The sequence below is a fragment of the Chaetodon trifascialis genome, chromosome 15 (assembly GCF_039877785.1).
Source record: "Chaetodon trifascialis isolate fChaTrf1 chromosome 15, fChaTrf1.hap1, whole genome shotgun sequence".
NCBI lineage: Eukaryota > Metazoa > Chordata > Actinopteri > Chaetodontiformes > Chaetodontidae > Chaetodon > Chaetodon trifascialis.
Window position 1 is genome coordinate 21,310,372 of NC_092070.1, and position 21,738 is coordinate 21,332,109.

Sequence of the window (21,738 nt, forward strand, 5' to 3'; positions counted from 1 at the left end):
AAAGCCACGCTAAGCAAGTTTGGAGACGGAACCACAGTCTCATGATCTTTTGTTCCCAAATCATTTGAGCAGGGGCATGGTGAAGATGGGCGGTGCAGGGTTTCTGGTTAAATCCTGCAGGAGCCGTTCAAACGAGAGGAAGCGCATGCAGACTTTCTAATGACTTTATTGGTAGGCTCGTGAGATTAATTAATAGTGAATATATTTCACCAGATTTTGCAGCTTTGCCTTCAATGCGTTTTTAGTTTTAGGGCCATTGTAGTGATTTGTACTGAACAGTGCTGTAATGCAGGCTCCCATTATCGAAAGCTATGGAGCTGAATTAATTAAACAGAGATGATAAAAGTGCTAATTGCAGCAGTAGTGCTTATTATTAGAATAAAACAGGTTATTTGTTTAATAAATTAAACTAAATTGTTGCCAAATGGAGATAAGAAACCACATTTGTAACAGCTACCTTTGCAGGTACAAATAAATGCACAAGAAGGCGTAAAATGTCTTTTAACATGCACAACATGAGAGCATATTGAACAAATCTTCATTATGTTCTCATGTTGTGCAGCTCTGCATATAAAACCACTCCCAGGATTAATTTATCCATGATGGTACCTGTGCCGTTACCCATGGTGCTCTAGCTGTAAAAGCCTTTTCCCTCTGACAACACACAGTGCTAACTATTGCTCTGACAGCGCCTCCATGCACATATTCCCTGATTCAGTGATTATCTCGTCATTTCTGAAGTCAATATATCAAAAGAAGCTGCTCCGCCGCTCAGAGCTTTTCACCTGGGCTGCAGCCAGCGCCCGGCATTATTCACCGTGATGAGAAACCGTTTCATTGTGCTGGGGTGCCTTTGAAATATGCCACAGTGGTTTCTGCGTGGAGCATTTGTCAACGCCACAGCAGCAGTGGCTCAAATATGAGCCTCCGTAATGAGTTTCTCCCCTGTGCTTCAGAAATCCTCGCTATATGTAAAGTCATTGTGATGGATTGGGATATTGCCAACTGAAAGAGCTTAGTGGTAGTGAATGATTCTGGCTTTCCACATAACATATGGATGCAATGTATTTATTCAGAATTTATTCTTTGGTAAGCTGCCAGCATAAGCACATCTACCTCTATGTGCCCTCCATTCCTTCTTCTTCATTTCCATCCAGTAAGTGCAGTTTTGGCATTTAACAGCCTTGAATACTGTAGATGTAATGAACATTTCCTATATGTGAGATTATTCCTGCGAGGCAGTCCATCTCTGTCGTCCACTACCCCTGCAGCCTTGTTACCTCTGCGTCCCCCCCAAGACCATTAATTCACTCCTTGTGGATTGGAGGAGGAACTTGTACCAATGTGGGAGGAGGGGAAGTCGACCCCTGTGCACTCCAGCACCGGGAGAGAGATGAGGAGCCGATTCTGTGTGGCGGCGAGGAAATGCCCCATCGCTTCAGTATCAGGACCAGTGTGCCCCCGTCCTCTTTACATTTACAACAAACAGCATTTTTATGTGTTATTACACTCTTGGAGACATCGCTACCCAAAAAACAAACTCATGACTTGGCAGATATAGGTGATAAATTGTGCATGGATGTTTATTAAATGATCAGAAGATGACCTAGAAAAGCCAGAGAAATGCTACATAGCCTGTTAGCCGGCTGACACTTGATTGATATCGTATCCAATAGCACAAACACAAACATTAGCAGCCGTGTTTCCTCTGTGATCCAGAAAGAGTCCATCGAAGAAAAGGTGCCTTTAGTAAGTGGAGAATAGCAACACATACAAAGCTATGCAGCAAGGTCGTGTCTTGGATTACAAATTGCATGATGAGATTTACATTTTCAGAGGAGGGCTTGAAAATAATGGAGCATTTTGATGGTTTTACTTTTATTTAAGTTAAGAATCTGAATACTTCCTCCACCAATGGTGCTTTTTCCACTTGTAAGGCATCGCCTCTTCGGCAGGTAATACAGAAGCATTAGTAGTACAATGAACTGAAAGTACCAACAGATAAAGGGCCCTCGTGTTGGTAGTCTGTCAAAATGGAGCTAATTTTAACAATTGTATTTACTGTTACATAGTTTAATCTCTTGTGGGCCATATTTAAGATGTAAAGTAAATGCACTACTCGCATTCCATCACATGATTTCACATTATGAAGGGATCCTGTAAATGTTGTCGTAGGCCTGATGAGGCCGTCAATGCAGAGCTTTGTGATGGCTTGAATACCAGGCTGTTCAATCCTTAATGACTTATGAGCCAAGGAAAATCGATATCGCCATACGTTGTAGAATTTATTATTCTGTTCCTCTTCAATCTTCAGTTAAAGGCTGTAATAACACTCCTGGGGGCTGTGATCAATAATGGTGTATGGAATTAAATGCAGGAGGTTTGTCTGCAACCTTTCAGAAACTTTTCAAGAGCAGAACACCTCGACCATCGTGGTTTCATCTCTCCAAAGATGTCAGGACGCCGTGTAAAACAACAGAATGCTAATGCTGTTTGACATATACTCAATTTAAATCACCTGTTTGGAGGATTCCACAGGTAAACAGGTTCACTGGTGACAGGTGAGAGTGTCACAGTTCATTTGCAAATGAATGTTTTGCACAGCAGCCTGTCTTCTTTGGAATCAGGGTTGTGCATTTAAGTGCACGTAAATGGGAATGAAATTGTTCTTATTGCCACACAAACAGAATTGCGCACGTGTTTAATGTCATGTTAAGCTGCAGTGTTTGTCCTCTCTAGTCTCTAGAGCTCCATCACTTGCTGCAGATGTACAGTAACACGCAGCATCACCAGCATCAGCCATAGATGATAAATTGCTTCATTTCCACCATAAAAAACCCTCTAATCTCTAAAATCACCAGCATATTATGTGTACCAAATTCTCTACCTTTATGCTATTATTTAAATGTTTTTTATGTTAATCGCTTGCAATTAAATCAGGCGTTTACAATTATCATAATTGCCATGTGAAATGTCTGCGGGATGTGTTTTAAGTCAATTACATGCTTTATAGGCAGCTATTTTGAATAATTGGAGTAATTCACTTCCTGTTTTTCCCAGTTCCTTCCTTCAGAATGTGTGATGTGGAGCCAGTACAGTAAGAGGTAAATTTTATGCTTTTAGCCACTACATCAAAAACATACCCACTTGTTTATGAGGAGCAGGTGTTTTGCAGCACAAACGCAGTCAACATGTTACGCTGCTGGCGTCTCAAAAAAAAAAGAAAGCGAGTGAGTGGCGACTGGCTGAGTTGAGAAGGACGCAGAGATGGTGAGAGATCCTTCTCCACTGCAGCCTTTCCTAACTGGCTTTGTGCAACAAGGAATATCAAGGTATTATGTGTATATCTTGTTTAGCAGATGTGAGCACGCTGCCAGCCTTAATCCTCAGAGTGCAGCACACAGAGGGAAAACTGTGTCTTTATGCCTGCCAACGAGTCTGGATCCACTCTGCTTGACGCTGTGTGCTCTGCTCTGCATTTCCTGGTTGCCAGTTGGAGTAAATGACATTAAAGTAAGAGCAGAGTGAAGGTGCTTGGCTCTCTGTGTAATTACCAGGTGATTAGAAGTGTTAGAGGTCACCCGACGCCCCTGCTTTTACTCGCTCAGCGTCTCTTTTCTTGGGTTTGAAGGAGGAACTTTCAGCTGTGCAGATGGGGCCGTTTGAACGTACAGTGTAGATGTGATTTATGGACTTGGATGATGTGATGGGACTATTTCTGGAATGAGCAAATGGTGATTTTCTGGGAGAATAGCTTCATCTAGAAGATTGAGCGAACGGAGTGAAATTTGTTCCGTAACATTGGTATGAAAATAATTGGCGGGGCTGCTGAGATGTGCCCGTGTGTCTTTAGATAATTGTGAAGATTAAAGCTGGTTTGTAATTAATTTGTCGTTAAATTTAGATATTATGAGCTTCATGGCGTGACCCGCGAACGCTAAGATTTGGACCCTCATGCGTTCCCTTAATTCAGTCGTTTGTGATTTTGACGGGTCTGTCACGCTTCGTGTTCAGAGCGGCTGACATTTTAGGGGAGACTCCAGATATTACGAGGAGCGGGGGGGGGGGGTCGTGTCGTGCTCGCTGTGACTCAGGATGACTCCTCGGGAAAACGAGCCCCGCAGTCGGCCCTGACCCTTCACAAACAGGCGTGCTTCCAGTTGTGCCGGCGCACGTGGCGCCACAGCAGATCTCTGAGTCTTACGGAAATGTTGGATTTTGTGGTGACAGCGGGAATCCTGACCGCCGTGATCGGTGTCATCCGTGTCGTCCTGCTGCAGCACATGAGCATCAGAGACGTACACTTCAGTTTCCTTCTGCTCTGTTTGCACACATTAAAGTTGGACTCAAAGTTTGAATCATTTAAATGTATTTATTAAGCAAAAATGCCAAAAATTTTCCTCTTTCAGCTTCTGAAATGTAAGAATTTTCTGTTATATATGAGTTTTGGCTTTTTACTATTTTCAGACATTTTAGAGATCAAACAGCTAATAGATTAATCATAAAGTAATACACAAATGAACTGATCCTTTCAAAGTAATCAGTTTACCTTGATAAATTCAAATACTTTGATGGATAACGTAGAAAGATCACATAAGGGCTCCAACTAATGATTATTTTAATTATCAAGCGAGCAAAAATTTCTCTGCATTCACCAAAATAACGTCTCATCATGAATTCCCAGAGTGCCAAGGTGGCGTCTGCACATTTTCTGTGTGACCAACAGTCAAACAAACTGAAAAGTACAAATCATTTCCGATGATATGAAACAAATAAAAGCAGCAAACCTCACTGGGACGAGGTGTAAGCAGCAGGGACGTGACGAGAAGAAGATGGAGACGGACAGAGAGGAGCCCGCCGAGTGTGGATGAAATCAGATGTCACTCCCACCCGGCCTGGACTCATGAGGGGATACGGGCAGTCTAGCAAATGAAAACGGTCGTGATGCTCCTTCCCACCGGGAATGTCACTATAACATACCAGGATCAGCTCAGACGTACACACTGTGGGCCTGGAAACACACACACACACACACACACACACACACACACACACACACACACACACACACACACACACACACACACACACACACACACACACACACGCACACACGCGCGGGCGGTGCGCGTACAGGGATGTTTACGCTCCAGTCAGTGTTGAGCGTGCATATTCAGACTGATATGTCAGACTCATGAATCTGTGCACGCTGACACATTTACATATGAGCTTGGCTGTCGTGGCCCGGGCCGTGATGCGGGGTGACAGGTCTTATGCCACTTCCCTCGGGTCAGCGCAGGGGCGGAGTCACAACGTGACAGGGGTGAAGGCAGAGAAGTGCCTTTCATTCAGCCGTCACTCTCCAATGACACGACCTCTCCGCCTCTGCGTTCGGAGCGCTGAGGTGACGTTCGGGCTCCGCTCAGCTGACTGCGTGATCATGTGACTCATACCTGTTGTTTCACTTTTATCTGCGCTTCATCTCGTGCTGTCACTGTAGCTTAACTGTACTCCTCACTTGGATTACTTTCACATACGTATTTGATTCATTTCACTTATAGGTGGAAATTTGAAAATTTGCACTGCAACCAGCCATTTTTTTAATGTTAACCAACTCTGTTTTTTCTCATTTAGTTGATTCATTGATTCATTTTTTGTGCATAATGTCATAGAATACTGGAAAAACCATCATTTCCCAGAGCCCAAAGCAACATTTAAATATCCTCTTTGAATCAAACTACAGTCAAAAACCCAAAGATTTTAAAGTAACTATCGTACAGCACAAAGAAAAGAATTAAATCTTTATGTTTTAACTTGGAAAATTTAATTCAAGTCCAATTATCAGACAGCTGCTGATGAAACTTCTGCAGATCGTATGATCGTTTCAGCTTTTTTGGAAACATACATGTTTTTTCTTCTTTCAAACATTTAGCAGCATTGAAGAACAAAAAAAGTCACTTCAGAAATTATATCCTGTTAAAATCTGACTTAAGTTGAAATGTGATCTGGCTTTAAAGCCAAACAAGAAGCACTTACTGTGCAGAACGACACCAAAGTGCGTCTCATGGGTCTTAAGTTACACCAAATACTTGATTACATCATGCACAACATACTAAAAACATAAAAAGTCACTGTAGAAATTCAATCTCTTCCATGACGGAGGTTCCTTCAAGACCAAAGATACACAGTGCTGGAAGGTGTCAGTAATTCTGTTCAGTAAAAGTAGCGACACCATGATTACAAACACTGCATTACAAGCATAAGATAAGATAAGATAAGATAAGATAAGATAAGATAAGATAAGATAAGATAAGAATGTATTGATCTCACGCCAGGGAAATAATCATAATAACATATAAGCAGTCTACAAAGAAACACGCACAGCAGCTGTCAGATAAAGTATTAGGTGACATGAAATGGAAAGTATCTTAATTGTACTTTGAGTGCAGGAGTGAATGTTCTTTGTTCCATCCCACTGATCTATAAAGGCTCCAGTAGGGTTTTATTTTCGTCACAGGTGTTATTGATTCATCTAATTTCTCCTAACAGCCTCAGTTTACACGCTTCACTTACTTACTCGTACCTCAGATATTTAATAGCCGCACTTGCAGCAGGTCAACGTGCCAGAGCTGCAAACCCCATCAAAGCTTTATTAGTTTTAAAGGTTTAAATAATGTTGAACAGACTTTTTCCAGCCTGGAAAGAACAGCTTCCTGTGGAAGCTCTTTTTACGTCTGTTATTTTGGATATTTTTAAGGTAGCACCACAAAAATCAGGCCTAAAATACAGTCGCTGGTTTCAACTTTTGGAAACTCATGGAGTTTAAAGTTTTCACAGACCCACCGTGTTGAGCCACGTGACCCGCTGTAATCCTCTGAAACGCTATCAGCGTAGGTGCAGCGAAGGAGGGCGCTGGGATTTCATTAAACACACCGAGTCACCTTCATTATCTGAACAAAACACACACACGCGAGTGATCAGCAGAGCGCCACTGACACTGTGGAGAACGCATTAGAATCCATAAGGGGATCTGTGACACAGCGCTGCACACGGCGCTGATCCGTCCACGAGCGCTCACGCCTGATTGGCCCAGCTGGGGCAGCCACGGTCGGGCGATGTCCCCCTCGCTCTCTGTCACCGGCGGAGCTGAGCGGAGCAGCCAGGTTCACAGAGCGCGGCCGACACCCTGTCACCGCCTTGGCCGGCGCGCACACACAGAAACATGCAGGGATGTGAGGAAAGCTGGACCGCTGAGCGGAGACGAGCCTGAGCAGGCGAGGACACACGGAGGGTCACGTGGGAATGTAATTCTGGAAAGGAGGCATTTTTTGGGGTGTTTTTTAACAGTAACCAAATGCTCACGTTACTCCCATTTCATCAGTGCTGTGTCAGCTGTTGCAGACCCTCCACCCTCTCCGCCCTCTCCACCCTGCCTCCCTGCCTCTGCTTGCCATTCTGCAGAAAGTCATGACCTCCATCAGTGGGTCACAGAGCTAATTATTTAGCTCAAGACAAATGCACACGAGGCTTTTTCGCCGTTGTTTTTGAGACGTGGAAGCAGCTGTGCATTTTTTTTTTTCCACCCTTGCTGATACGAATATTGAGTCATGTGATCGTCTAAAACCCACCAGCTCTGCTGTGTTTCATGCCCGTTCTCATGAACCAGCAGAGCGGTGGCTCTTTAAATGTCTCACACAATAATCTCACTCAATTGAGCAAATGCGAGAGGTCGTGCTAATAAAAAGCTAGAAAGAAACAAGCTAGCACGGGGCTATTTTTAGCAGCTTTTCCATGTACACCATGTTCCTCCAGGTACTGAGATGCACTGGGGTCATGCTCAGTGTTTATACAGTCTCCTATAGAAAGCACCTCAGACTCCATTTATCTGGAGCTTTACTGCAGCCGTGGAAATAACTAAAGTAGGTTTTAAGGATATGCTGCAGGCAGAGTCTGGATTAAGGTTAGATGAGATTTTTAACCATGACAGGTGTTTCCGCTGTAATAAAGGATCATTTTCTGACATATTCCTAAGTCTAATAGGCTGCGGGGCTCAGATGGCTCAGTGCAACACAACGTCTGGCTGTTCTTTATCAGTTTAACTTCCCAGAAAGACAAACTGGTCCTTTCCGGAAGTCCATCATTTAGTCGTTAATCAGCAGCTCTGTGATAATCAGTTTAGCAAAAAGCCAAACATTCACTGATTCCAGCGTCACAAACGTGAGGTTTTTCTTTCTCAAATGTGAAAATAAACTTTTGGTTTTGTACTAATGTTTGCATAAGAAATGAAAATTGACATTTTGTAGCCAAAATGAGCTGAAGAAAATAATAGAAAGCAACGTTTGCAGCCCTGATATACAAAATAAAATGAAGTTACCTTGAAAAATGTATTACTTTGAAATTCAACTTCTCTGCCATATCATGAGAAACGATCACATCTTACATTATTTAGTGATGATTCCTTTGCACGAGACCACGAGTTTCCAGAGCCGTAAAGCTGCGTGCTGTAAATTTTCTATTTTATTTGACCAACAGTAAAAACGCTGCAGAGTATAAATTATTGACATGAAACGGAGAAAAGCATCAAAGTTTCTTGTCCTGAGGAGGTGTAAGATGCAGGTAAAGGAACAGTTTGAGGAAAAGGTTGAGATACATACAGAGAACCCAAATAACTGAATGTCTTCAGTGTGGACAGAGGACGGGGTGATTTGTCTGTCACACAGAAGCTGAAGCTTCATTTAAAGTCCCTCACATACGACCTGCCAGCCTCGTCTTGCCCATTTTTTAGGCGACAAAACACCAAAGCGGCGCCTCCCGTTGCTTCTTCCTTTCCTGTTACATCACTGACACGTGATGTGTCTCCCAGGACAGTGCTGTCCTGCCCTGTCCTGTCTGTCTCTTCTCCTGGAGTCATGTTTAAACAAAGTAACATTCATACATGAATGGGTTTCCATTGCCACAAGGCCTCGGGATTATCTGAGCCATAGCCCACCATGGTGTGATGGGTAGGAAAAAGCCCAAAGGCGCGCACAGATGCTCTCGTGCTACTAGTGTAGCCTTGATGATAGCCTTACGGGCTAACACTTTGAGACTCTACGTCTAAAACAAAAAAAAAGGGGGGGAAAAAGATTCACTTGACAGAAACGCTTAAGGCCTCACTTTAAATAGCTCTGTGCTGTTTCTGTTTTTTCCCTCCTCTCTGTTTATTATTGGTTTGGGCCTCTGCTGCACAGGACCGTCTTGGATGCATTTTGGAGTCGAGGGAACGGAGCCTCTCTCCTGAAGAAGACAGGCCGTTTACATAAAGATTACATAAAGGACGTGTTTGTTCTGAGAATGATAATGACTTAGTGATTGTATGCGGAGGCCGTAGGGGAGAGCAGCAGCAGCAGCAGCTTCCTCGGATGGCACAGCGCTGTTGTCTCCAGATCTCATGTCTCTGGTTTGGCACGGGAGCACAGGGGCAGCCGTGACCCCTCGGCTTCAGCCCACCTCCCCGTCCAACCCCCGGAGCGGACACACACATTTCCCCCTGAGGTCAGCCGCCTTGTCTCATGCATTTGTTCCTTTCAGTAGACATTCTTATCCGCTTTCTCTTTGAAGTTACCGTGAAGACAACGTCTTTCAATACAACAGCAAACACTCTGCAAAGCAGCTGCTTTGTCAGAACACAGCAACCAGTGTCTGTTTACAGCGCAGCCAAACAAACTTATGCTTTTTTCCACGTGTAGTTTTCCACACAAGAGCAGGATGCGGTGAAGTAAAGTAACCCTGCTGAGGAGCCGGAGGTGTGCGGTCATCTACGGCTCACTGTGGAAATGATGCTGGTCTATGCTAGTTTTTCTAGCAGGGGAAGCGCCATTGCTCTTAGAAATTAAAAATCACCTGCTGACAAATGCCTGCTTTTTAAGATTGGCGGTCATTGCTAACAAATACATTTCCTGTGTCCGCTTTACAACTAAAACCACCTGCGTGTCGCTACTTCAAGGTGCAGCAGCGGCAGCACGATGCGCCGTTTGTGTTAGCATTAGCATTAGCAGCTCTGACGCACGGTTAAGAGAGCGAAAATTGCACAGAGTATCTGAGATAAAGATCACTCTGGATTACATGCACCGAGTTTAGGTAGACATCTAGAAACTGCTATATAGAGAGATAATCACTGAATGTAAATACATGTATAACAATATCAAAGATGGGGCAGGATTTCATGAAAGAATTGTAGCTTAAAGTTTAATACAGGCTAACTGGATAGCAGGTAAACCCTCTATGTATGCATCATGAATACAGAGCAGCTTGGGCTCTGAGCTTGGAGATGAGTTTTCCATCTTACATTATATTTTCCTGTATATTTAATCTCTTCTTCTAACTGAAGCCTGAATAGAAATAGACTTCGCTCCATATCTTGATGTAGGCAAATGTAAGCACGTGTGTGGTCTGTGATGTGATGTAGGACACATCGTCAGGTTGTTGTTTGCTCGGGGGGCCTCGGCTGTGGGGCGGCCTGAAGGATTCGCCTCAGGCGGGAATCAATTTATGGATTCTGTACTTTCAGCTTAGAGGACGTGTGGTTTATTTCTTTAGGCAGTTCTTAATCAGACATCTTTTCATACAGCGCTGCTGTGGTTGCATTCCAGTGTGGTTTTTAAAGCAGTCTGGTTTTATAAACATCACATTGCTATACGTCTGGCCTCAGAATAGCTTGTGTGCCTATTTAAATCTGTTCCTCCTTTATTTTCTCTCTGCACCTCTTCTTCTCTTTGCGCTGCTTTCTCTCTCATCGCGGCTGGACCGCATCCAGGCCGTGTTGATGGCAGTGTGAGCCTGGCTTCTGTCATTTCTGGGTTTTAGATTTAATGTCAGTGTGAGTAAAATCCCATTTTTGCACAACCAGACCTGTCACTTGACATGGCAAGCATGATTGCATGATTAAAGTTGCATTGGAACAAGTGTAACCGTAGGCGAGAACATATTGCTGCAAAAGGGCTCTTTTTGTTCTCCAGACATTCAGTATGTTTCCGTCTCGGCTCCTCCAGCCCTCTGATGCCTTTTCAGTCTTGTCTTTCCTCCCCTTCTCTGCATCCTTTAAGTGTTTTTGTAGGAAATTTGATTGCTCAGTTCCGTTTGCATTCACTCACCATCTGCTGAATTTGGCTGTAACTGTGAATCAATTCTTAATGTTGGCAGCTTTGCATTGACTCGCCTGCTCTGTTTCTTTGAGCCTCCATTTCATCTTTGTGTTTTTTTGTGGTCTCCGGTATGCTCTGATCTCTAAACAGTTAACAAAACACCAGTCCAATCCATGACTCTTAACGAAACACAGCTCACAGAGAAGACCAGGAGGAGCAGGGCGTGTTTCTGAATAGAAACGAGGTCTGCTGCAAACGACAGCATATTTCTGCCACAGTTGTGCTACATGAAATAAGGTGTTTGTATGAAAAAGTAATACAGTTTCTCTGGGCGAATAGTAACAAAATGATAAATACAATATATAGCAAAATATCAGGCAAAAAACAAGAGGCTGCAGCCTGTGTGAGCCTGTACTCAGGCACAGTGCAGCTTTGAGCTAACTGCTAGCATCATGCTAACATGCTCACAGTGACAATGCTAGCGTGCTGATGTTTAACATGTTTAACGTTTTCCATGCTAATCGTCTGATTTTAGCTTGTCAGAATGCTAACAACGTAGCATTAAACACAAAGTGCAGCTGAGGCTGATGGGAATGTCTGTAGTCCTGTAAGTATTTCAGAGGATTTGACAAATTGAGCAGATTAAAAAGTTATTAGTTTCCGGTAGCAGAGTGCAGGTCAGAGGTGTGTTTATTTTAGTCTGCCTGACTCATCGATCCCTCGCCTGACTGAGGTTTGTGCAGGTTAGAATCGATGGCGCCGATCATGACTCTGAAGCATCAATAGTCTATCTGTGCCGTGTATTGATAAATCGATGGCGCTGTCCGTGGTGCTGAACGAGCAGATGGATCTAGAATTCAGTTCTCTCAGTCTTGCCTTAATCCATAATCTTTTCTAGACTATATACTATAAATACTGAATCCTAAAATATATTGTAGAATATGTACTCTATAACATAGTGGGACAACAGTGGGACCATGCAAAAGCTGGCCCTCCAAGCTGCTTTTGGCCCATGGCCCACCATTGAGTTTCAGTTTTGCCCCTCTATGGGAAAGCTTTGGGGCACCCCCAGCCTAGACCCATGCCTGAAATTCATCTTACAGCCATGTACTGTTATCCATTTACATCCTGACTCTCACCTATGAATCTGTCATTTACAGCGACATGTGTGTCTGTGTTTCATGTTTCCTCGTGAAGCATTTTAATGAATTCAGGCTGAACTCTGTCTCAACTCTGCCTCTCGGTATGGTTGCTTGATAAACCTTGGCCCTTCCTGCAGCTGGGGTCCTCAGTCAGCCCGCTCTGCTCCTTAAGGCGAGCAGCGGCAATGGAGTGATAGTGTCCATGGTGCAGTCAGATGAAAGTGGATGATGGCTGATGAATGCTCCGCACTGGCACTGACTTATTGCCCAGATATTAAAGTATAATAGCTTGGGAGATCCTTGTCCGCCGTCACTCATGTCCCAGCCATGGCCAGATATAAATATGAATGATGTCCTGTGGATTTGTCAGAAGAAACAGGGTCAGGGTCAGTGTCTGCTGGCACATGGGCGTGTTTTTTTGATTGGGTGTCCCACAACTGGAAGGATGTACTGAAGCATCCTTGAGCGAGACGCTTAACCCCCACCGGCTCCTAGCAGGGGATTAATTATCCCCTCAAGGTAAAGAACAAACTGCTGCTATTAGAGGACAAAATGTTCATGCATTTAAAAGAAGCATGTTTCCAGCCTGCAAAAGTCAAATCCAGATTCGACATCAGCACACTTACATTCATGACGTTCTTTAGGTATTTATGTTATCACAACCTGAATTTCTTTTTCTTTTTTTTTTTGCAAAATTGCACATTAAACTGAACTCACATTTTCTGATCCTGAGTGACTGCATGATGCATGTTGCTCTGTGAAAAACTCAGTATCAATCCTGCATACTGTAGGTTTTCTCCCATAAAAGACAACACCCTGAAATGCTGCCTTTATTATTTCTTCTTTATTCTTATTCCATGAAAATTAATATATTCCTGCATCTGACGAAGAGCCAGGTTGGTCTTAAAATGTCTTTCTGGTCTTAAACTTCTTTCTTGCGAGTCTTTCAAGAGAGATTATAACATTATGTTCCCATCAATGCAAAAGATAATACATGAGAAATAAGTGATCCTAGTCAAGAAAGTGTAATCTATATAAAACAGACCGAGAGGAACTCAAAGAGGGAGGCGTCAGCTGGCTGCAGACCAGTCACCACAGGTGGACAGGGATGCTGGTGTTGAGTGAATCATCCATGTCAACGGGGAGACTCGGTCGAAGATTATCAAGGGTTCAAGTCAACAGCTTAACCCAAATAAAACCTTAATGAGAATATGGAGTCGCTCTGTGCGTCGTAAGGGTGCATAGTGTGTTAACGCTCATGCATTCATGCCAAACGTGAGCCCTGAGCACACAGAAACCCCCCCCGCCTTCCTCCACAAACGCTCAGCCAAAATCATCCTCTCAGCGTTCAGTCACTGTGATGGCGAGGATGTCTCTACTTATCTGGAGTAAACAAATTCAACTGCGGCTGGCAGTGGCATTTGGCCTCTGTGTGCTCTCCTTCCTGGCGACATGCGAGTGTGGGGCCGCCATCGCCATCGGACGCAGCAACACGGAGCTGGATCCTGAAGTCAGTGGATGCTCCTCTAAGATGTCTGATTTAAGCAGCCCACTGCCGCGGGGCGAAAGCCACATTTCATTACACAATGCTAATTAATTTCAGCAGGAAGTCATGCGTGTTCTTCGCTGATTGACTCATTGTCACAAGCCTAAATAGATGTCCACGACTCACGATGCTCTAAGTGCCAATTTCACGCTAGCTGGAGGGCTGGAAGTTAAGCTTTTAACTTGTTTAAAGTGAAATGTCAGGTGCTAAGAAGGGGACAACCTTAATTGGACGGCTGTTAATCAGTCACTCATTAGTGTTGTTGCATTGTATTTCATCCTCAGGGAGCTGTTTGTGATTTATGTTCCATTAATACGTCGCTTTAAGTCTGCGTGTCGTCTGAAAGGTGAGCGTTTAAAGAGTCAGCCCTGACAGGGCGGAGGGGGATGAGCGCAGTTGGCAGGTCTCAGGTCTGCTTTGGCCCGAGACAATGAGCTCCCCAGTAAAGCCAGGCATCTGCACAGGAGCAGGCTAATGCTCTTATGTCCCCCTTCATCTCGTTCCCTCTGTGACGCTTTACCTCGCTTAACCCATTCATCTTTTCGCCATGCGTCCCCAGCGTCTCTCCTCTCAGGTCCATCTGGCTGAGCTCAGAGAGCCATTATTCATGGCCAGTCATAAATCACCACTCTAATCAGCTCCTGTATACATCAGCTGGCAGGGGAGTACCTCTGAGCAGCCCAAATCAATCTCATCAATAAGTGAAGGAGTTGTGTGTTTCGCTGTGTGTGTATGTGCCGTAATTGACCCTCATGTTGAAGTCTGTAAATCTTTTGCTCTGTGGGAGGTAATTCTAGCTTTCCACTGCTTGTTAGCGGCGTGTTTCACATCACTGCTGCATCTCACTGAAACCACCCAAAATCCTCTATAGGATAAGAGAAATATGGCGTGTGCGCACTGGGCTGCAGCCATGGAAACTTTCAAACTTCGCACATCTATATTCTTGTCAGAATTTAAATTAAACAGCACCATTTTGCCTTCATTAGAAACCCACGGCTCGTTCCAAGAAAGTCTAAAACTTGTCTGCAGCGAAAAGTTAACACCGAGTAGACATTAATTACTGCTTCCCTTAAACTGTTTCTGTGCTGAGCTGAGGGCTCCGTTAACCCGTTCCTGCCCTCGGTTTGGGGAGAGCCGCCCTTGATGTCCCCTGATGACAAATACACTGCAGGAAAACCTTGAAAGATGTGTCACTTCTGAAAAGGAGGTTTATATTTAAAGCAGTGCAGGCGCGTCTTTGTTTTTGGCAGCCGTTATCTCGTCTCTGTTTGCTCCCCAGTGGCTGCCATGGACACTCAAAACAGAGCTGTGTACATAAACACCGTCCCCAGTGCAAAGCTCCACGTTCTGGCCCGGGAGGCTGTGCGTGGTGCTTCAGCTTTATGTATACACTTTCAGGGGGCATCTGGAGTTGAACTAGAGAGCGTCTGAGCTGCTGGTAGATGCGTCTTTACACCTCATTTTAACTGTTTCAGTTCAAAAGGAGTGTTGATGTCACTGCGGTGGAGCAGGGGGCACCCAGAGTTGAACTGGGGACCTCTTGATCTGCAGTCAAATGCTCTACCACTGAGCTATACCCCCTCCATGCCTGTCACAAAATGCTTTTTGTGTGTGGATTTAGGGCCACAGCTTCTCCTGCTGTGGCCATGAAAAATACAAAAGCTCCTCTTTAAAGCCAGTGTTCGGTTTATCCGTCCTGGGCTACTGTAGAAACATGGCTGTGCAATATGGCCGACTGGAAGAGAACCTGCTTTCTCTAAAGCTCATTCTAAGGAAATGAAAACGCAATGATCCTAATCCTCAGGTGATTATACACTAATGAAATATAACTATGAATTTTATATTACATTTATGTCAATAGATCCCCCAGAATCCTGCACACAGGACCTTTAACCTGCTTATAAAATGTGAGAAAACCCAGGAATCTTTACTATTGACTACATAACATTTTAAATGCTTTTATAATATTTGCATTTTCAGTCGAATTACTATAACTTTTCACCTGACTATAGATATATTCAAGTAAACCATGGATGGGAAAAAGTCACTCTTTGGTTGACCTGTTTCCAACCTTCCAACCTCCCATTGCTGCACAATTCTGCAGTTTACAGTCACACTTAAAGCACCAAAAATGTCGCCTCTTAGCGACATCAGCAGCATGTGATGAGTCACATGTCGTTTGCAAGACAACGTAGCTTCATTTTAATGGGTCGCAAGCAATAACAGGATAAATAGGAAGCACTGGCTTAAAAGAAAGTGAGCCAGTCATTAATAACGGCTCATACGGTTCTTATTATTGGCTTATTACAAGACTATACAGCATTGATACATGATTTATTTTTTAACAATTTAAACCCTGAATCAATAATGTAAATAACCCTTAACATATGCCGTGATCAAGGTTAAATCTGTACCCAGGTATCGTTGAAAACAGGCTTTTTCACCCGGAGGCCTGCTCGGTTTCTATAGGTGGCTCCTGGCCCACAGGCACCGTACTGTATATACGTGACCTCCAACTCCACTTGGAATGAGCCATTATTCACATCCCGTGGCATGTGGTGTATGTGATGTGTAAAGAGAGAGTGTCTGTCCTTACGGATGATGATGATGAGCAGGAGGAAGTGGTGAATTTGGAGAGGGGGGATGGGGACGGAGAACAGTAGTGAGAGCAGAACGAGGGAGGTTGGCGGAGGGGTGAGAGTGTGTTGGGATTTGTGGGGGCGGGTAGCGAGGGCCCACAGGGAGGACGGTGGGGGATGGTGAGGACCGAGGGGACACTACTGTGCCGAGCCCCCTCCTCCTTTCAGATATTATAATACCTCTGTGAGCTGGCTAGCGCGCGAGCGAGCTCCATTTTCTGCCCTCAGTGCCAGACTATGAATGGGGATGTTGCATGAGAGCTTTGTTTCTGCTCAGCGCTCGGTGCCATGTGCTCAACCAGGACTCCATTCATGCTGATTTTGTCTCATTAGACTGTATTTATGTGTACACGCATGCCTGTTTGTGTCTGTCGTGTGACAACGCATCGCCGTGCTTGCCGGGTTTGCCTCTGTAACATATGTGTGCATCAGGCGTAGGTCAACATCTGTATCCATGTTGTTTTTTTTCCCCTCCTGTGTTGCGGGCAGAGGACAAAGGATAAGACCTCATATCGGGGAGGGAGGGGTGGACTACTCTCTCCAAATTCAGTCAAGATTTTCCCACCCTCGGGCCAGTGGTGAAATCGACACACGCTTTGATGACCGCGCTACCCTCGGGATGGCCTCGTCCAAAAACAGCTCCTAACGGTGCGACCCTGTTTTCAGAGCCGGCTCCGAATCCCTGACCCGTGAGGGTGGTTTTTGTTTTCACATCGTACACATGTTGAATTGCAGCGTGCAGAGGCTGGAATGAGTGTGTTTGAAACGCACCATCAGCGCTATCCTCTGAGTCATCTCTCATCACCATTCTGCTCTTTGTATCTATCAGTCTTTCAGACAGCAGAATGGCCCCTACAGTGCAGACCCAGGCTGAAAGCTGCAGCTGCTGCACACACTGAGAGGAGGCAAGGGACAGCACTCCCCCTGCTCCTGCACACACACACACACACACACACACACACACACACACACACACACACACACACACACACACAGAGCTGCTCCTCCCTGTTTGTCTGATGTTTTGCTTTGCTTTAATAGCAAGACTGATGCCATTTAAATCTTTCGCTTCAGTTCACTCAATGCAAATCCAGCTGCATAAGTGGGTTACCAAAGTCCTTTACTGACACACAGGCAGGGACAGTGAACGCAGCATCTATACCGCGAGTTCAACTTCATTTATTCCAACGTCACGTTTCTTCAACGGATGCGTTAACCGAACGAGAAAGGTCTGCAAAAAGATGCAGCTGCGTGAAGGCTGCTTAAATTTGCATTTTTCTTTTTCAGTTGGCTTAAAATCGCTTAAAGTCCAAATTAGCATTTCAAAATGAGTGTGCACCCATTTTCTCTTCCAGAATATCAATTATGAGATTAACATTTTATATCCCACACAACCTTGATATCGGAGCATCGACTGGGTTGTGTGTTACTAATGATGGATCGTTATCCGTTAATATTTTGTCATGGTTTGCATGTATGCAGTGATTTATTTTTTCTTCGAATCTTCTGCATTTGAGAAGAAAATATTGTGCTTTTTACATTTATCTGACAGCTGTTGTTGATATTTACTTTGCAGATTAGGGATTAACCATGTATACAGTATGTACTGAATAATAAAATACTTTCAAATGGATTATTCTGCCTTATGCATACGTCTACTTTTTGACTGCTTGCTGTTAAAAATGATCTGCTTTAACATAAAATTGTGCAGAACTTTTATTTATAATCAAGTAGTTTTTGTTATTGCCACATTTGGGTTACAGTAAGTAAAGTGAAAGATCTGAGTACCTTTTTCACCACTAATAAGCGTAGCCATGTTAAATAGTTCTCCATACATGATATATACACACACACACACACACACGCACATACATACATATATATACATATACATATTAGTGCTGTCAATCGATTAAAATATTTAATCGCACATTTTTATCTATTCTAAATCCATCCATCCATTTTCTATATCCCGACTATCCTTTTCGGGGTTGGGGGGGGGGGGGGGGCTGGAGCCTATCCCAGCTGTCAACAGGCGAGGGGCGGGGTACAACCTGAGCCGGTCGCCAGCCGACTGCAGGGCAACATATCTCGACAAACAACCATTCACGCTCACGCTCACAGCTAAGGACAATTTTAAGTCACCAATTAACCTAATGAGCATGTTTTTAGTCTGTGGGAGGAAGCTGGAGAGAACCCACGCATGCACGGGAAGAACATGCAAACTTCACACAGAAAGGCCCTGTCCGGGGATCGAACCGGCAACCTTCTTGCTGTCAGGCACGCGCACTACCTGCTTGCCGTGCTGCCCATCTATTCTAAATGTCCCATTAATTATCATTTTAATACTCTTATCAACATGGAAAAGTGGATTGGCTTCCTTTGTGCAAATGTTTTTTATTGAAAACAACAACGTGTAGTGTTTTATTTCACACTAACATTCTCACTTTGAGCAGTCATTCACATTTGAATGAATCAAATCTCACACAATTTAACACCGTCAATAAACAGGTGACAAAAAAATAAATACTTGGTAACAAAAAAGCCCCTTCAACAGCCCTTTCTAAGGGTTCAAAACAGGGTGATACAAGATAAAGTTACAAAGTGCACATCATTGTAAACTAGGACTCAGGCTATAGTGCAGTGAAACCATGGCTTAAACTTTCCTTTCTTAAGTTTCCTTTGAACATTACAGCATCCATATGCCTCTGTGGAAAGCCTTCCAATGTCGCCTGGTTTTGACAAGGAGGCTGCGGAGAATTCGCATTCGCCGTGTGTTGAAACTGAACTTTCCTTTCAGAATCTTATTCGCATCCAATTCGGCGTTTCACGCTTGACATCCACACAAACCGGTAGCCTACTCCTTTACGGCTAGCGAGTGGGCAAGACCAAACATGTGGGGCGTGCCTATTGTTTTTTTCCGCTTTACAATCGGATCCTGTAGCTTCTCTTACATTACTAGAAGTGGCCAAAGCTTATAAAAAACTACAAGTTCACTAGGTCACAAAGAGCGTTAATTTCACGATAAAAAAAAAAAAATAACACCATTAAAATTGATTTGCGTTAACGCGATATTTTTGACAGCACTAATATATATAAATGAGGAGTATTGAATGGAACTAACCACTGCCAAGTGCATTTTTGCCAAAAAATGCACTTAAACCTGCTGCCACTTCCCATGTGCACTAACTGACACACAGGCAAAAGCATACATTTCACAGCACAAACAGAGCAGATGATGAATATGAATATTTTGGGAACAGCAGTGGTATTTCTACATGTTTAGGATGCTATTTAAAGAAATATTCCTCTCCGCCATCCATCTTCCCGGCTTTTCGGCTCCCGCGCCGTTAAAGATGTGCCGCGGTAAATGAAGTCATCCCTAATCCCGTATGTGCTATATGGCCCCTCTGACGAAGACTCAGCAAGGTGAATGTGCTGTATGATTTGTTGGATATTATTAGCATGGTAATAAGGTCTTAGAAGACACGGGACGAGAGGGAGCGGCACACGCTGTGCATCCAGGTGTGTGATATTTAGCAGCAGCAGTCGCCTCAGGAAAAGGTCTGTCAGACAAGTGAACACACACACTGTAATGAAAGACTGGCCACTTCCCTGGAGAATGTGAATAATATGAATAAGAATAACACACATGTACAGTAGTTTTTTAACACACACATACACACACACTTTCCCTCTGCCCTCTAAACCTGTCACCAGAGGCAAAGGTGCTCTGCACATGCACCTACACATGTAGACACACACACACACACACACACACACACACACACACACACACGTTGAATATGCTCCACTCCGCCTGAAGACACAACAAGAAACATCTAATTCTGAGTCACTCTGAGACTGACTCACACACGCACGCACGCACACACGCACGCACGCACACACACACACACACATGCGCGTGCACACACACGCACGCACACACACACAGCAGCTTTCCCTCCCAGAGCTCCTGCTCCACCAATGCCCTTTAACTTGGTTACTGGGACAGATTTTATGTCTAATTCATCCTATATTGCATCCTCTCACTAAGTCAGTACATTACACGCACAAACAACTGCCTTCATTCACACACAGACCCTCATCCTCCTCCTCCTCTTTCAACCCTCCCTCCTCCCAGCGCCTTCCTCCCTCCTGCTCGTCCTCCTTCCTCCTCTAATGAGTCTCTGAGTGTGCAGGTGAGCCGCAGCCCGAGGAGGCGATAGCTGCGTGCTTCCACGTGCGTCTTGGCATCGCATGATCATGGAGGATAACGTACACATCACATGCTCACGGAGACGCCCGGGCACCCGTTCACCTCAGGTTAACTCGTCTCCTCCCTGCTAATTAGAGATGAGAATCTAAAGGCTGATGAGTCAAAGTATGAAATGAAGTGTGGCTCAGTCTTGCTGCTGCACATGTGATGCTGATAGTCCGACAAACACATGCAGTCATCTGTTTTGCTCCGCAGCTAATTATACGGGGTTGAAAAGAAAAGGTTAGGGAGATAAATGAAACGCGCAAACTAATGCTCAGCAAGGAAATAACAATTATTCAGAATCATCAATCATGTCTCTGCAAAAGCAAGAAGATTACACCAACAGATTACCATCACTGCAGATGAAAGGGCAAATAGAGTTGAGCTGAAGACCTCTTGATCTGCAGTCAAATGAGCCGCTGAGCTACACCCGCTTTTTTACACCCACCTCCACCTTTAACAGCGCTGCTTCACAACAAGTGCCTCCTGCAGCGCATCATCAGAGTTCCTTCGTAATCCTCCAGTTGTAGATGATGTTCAAAATGCACGACCACAAACGTATGATTCTTGCTCTGTTGACTCCCAAAGAAAAGACAAAAATATTATCGCTGGTTTGCAAGATTTTCATTATGAAGTCTTCAGACCATTAAGCTGTTTCTCTGCAGACATGTGAATGCTGCACAATGGGAGGTTGGACATATGGCTTTAGCATATTAGCACCTTTTAAACTGTGCACACTTCTCAGCTATGAGCATAAATCTACCAGAAAGCCAAAGGTGCCTATAAGAACAAATAATTCACTCAAAACAATTCAAGATACACACAAATACAGCAGAAAAATGCAAGAAATAAAACTAAAATCGTCTATTTACATGTAGAGTGATTTTATTCCGACTCATTTTTGCCACTTTTCCACTAAAATTCTGTTTATCATTGTAAATTGTTGAATTGACAGTATTAATAATTCAAAATATTTTAAAATTTTCATGAAAAAATGTGTATACAGATGTAAATGGATATGTGTGCA

At 44.0% G+C, this 21,738-nt stretch overlaps 1 protein-coding gene and 1 non-coding gene across 2 annotated transcripts in view; one reads left to right on the plus strand and one right to left on the minus strand.

The window, feature by feature from the left end:
* The window catches only part of gjc1 (gap junction protein gamma 1), a 38,486-nt gene that overhangs the window by 995 nt on the left and 15,753 nt on the right, over positions 1 to 21,738 (plus strand). The window lies entirely within an intron of this gene.
* On the minus strand, positions 15,321 to 15,392 carry trnac-gca (transfer RNA cysteine (anticodon GCA)). Its single transcript has one exon. It is a non-coding gene; the product is annotated as a tRNA-Cys (tRNA).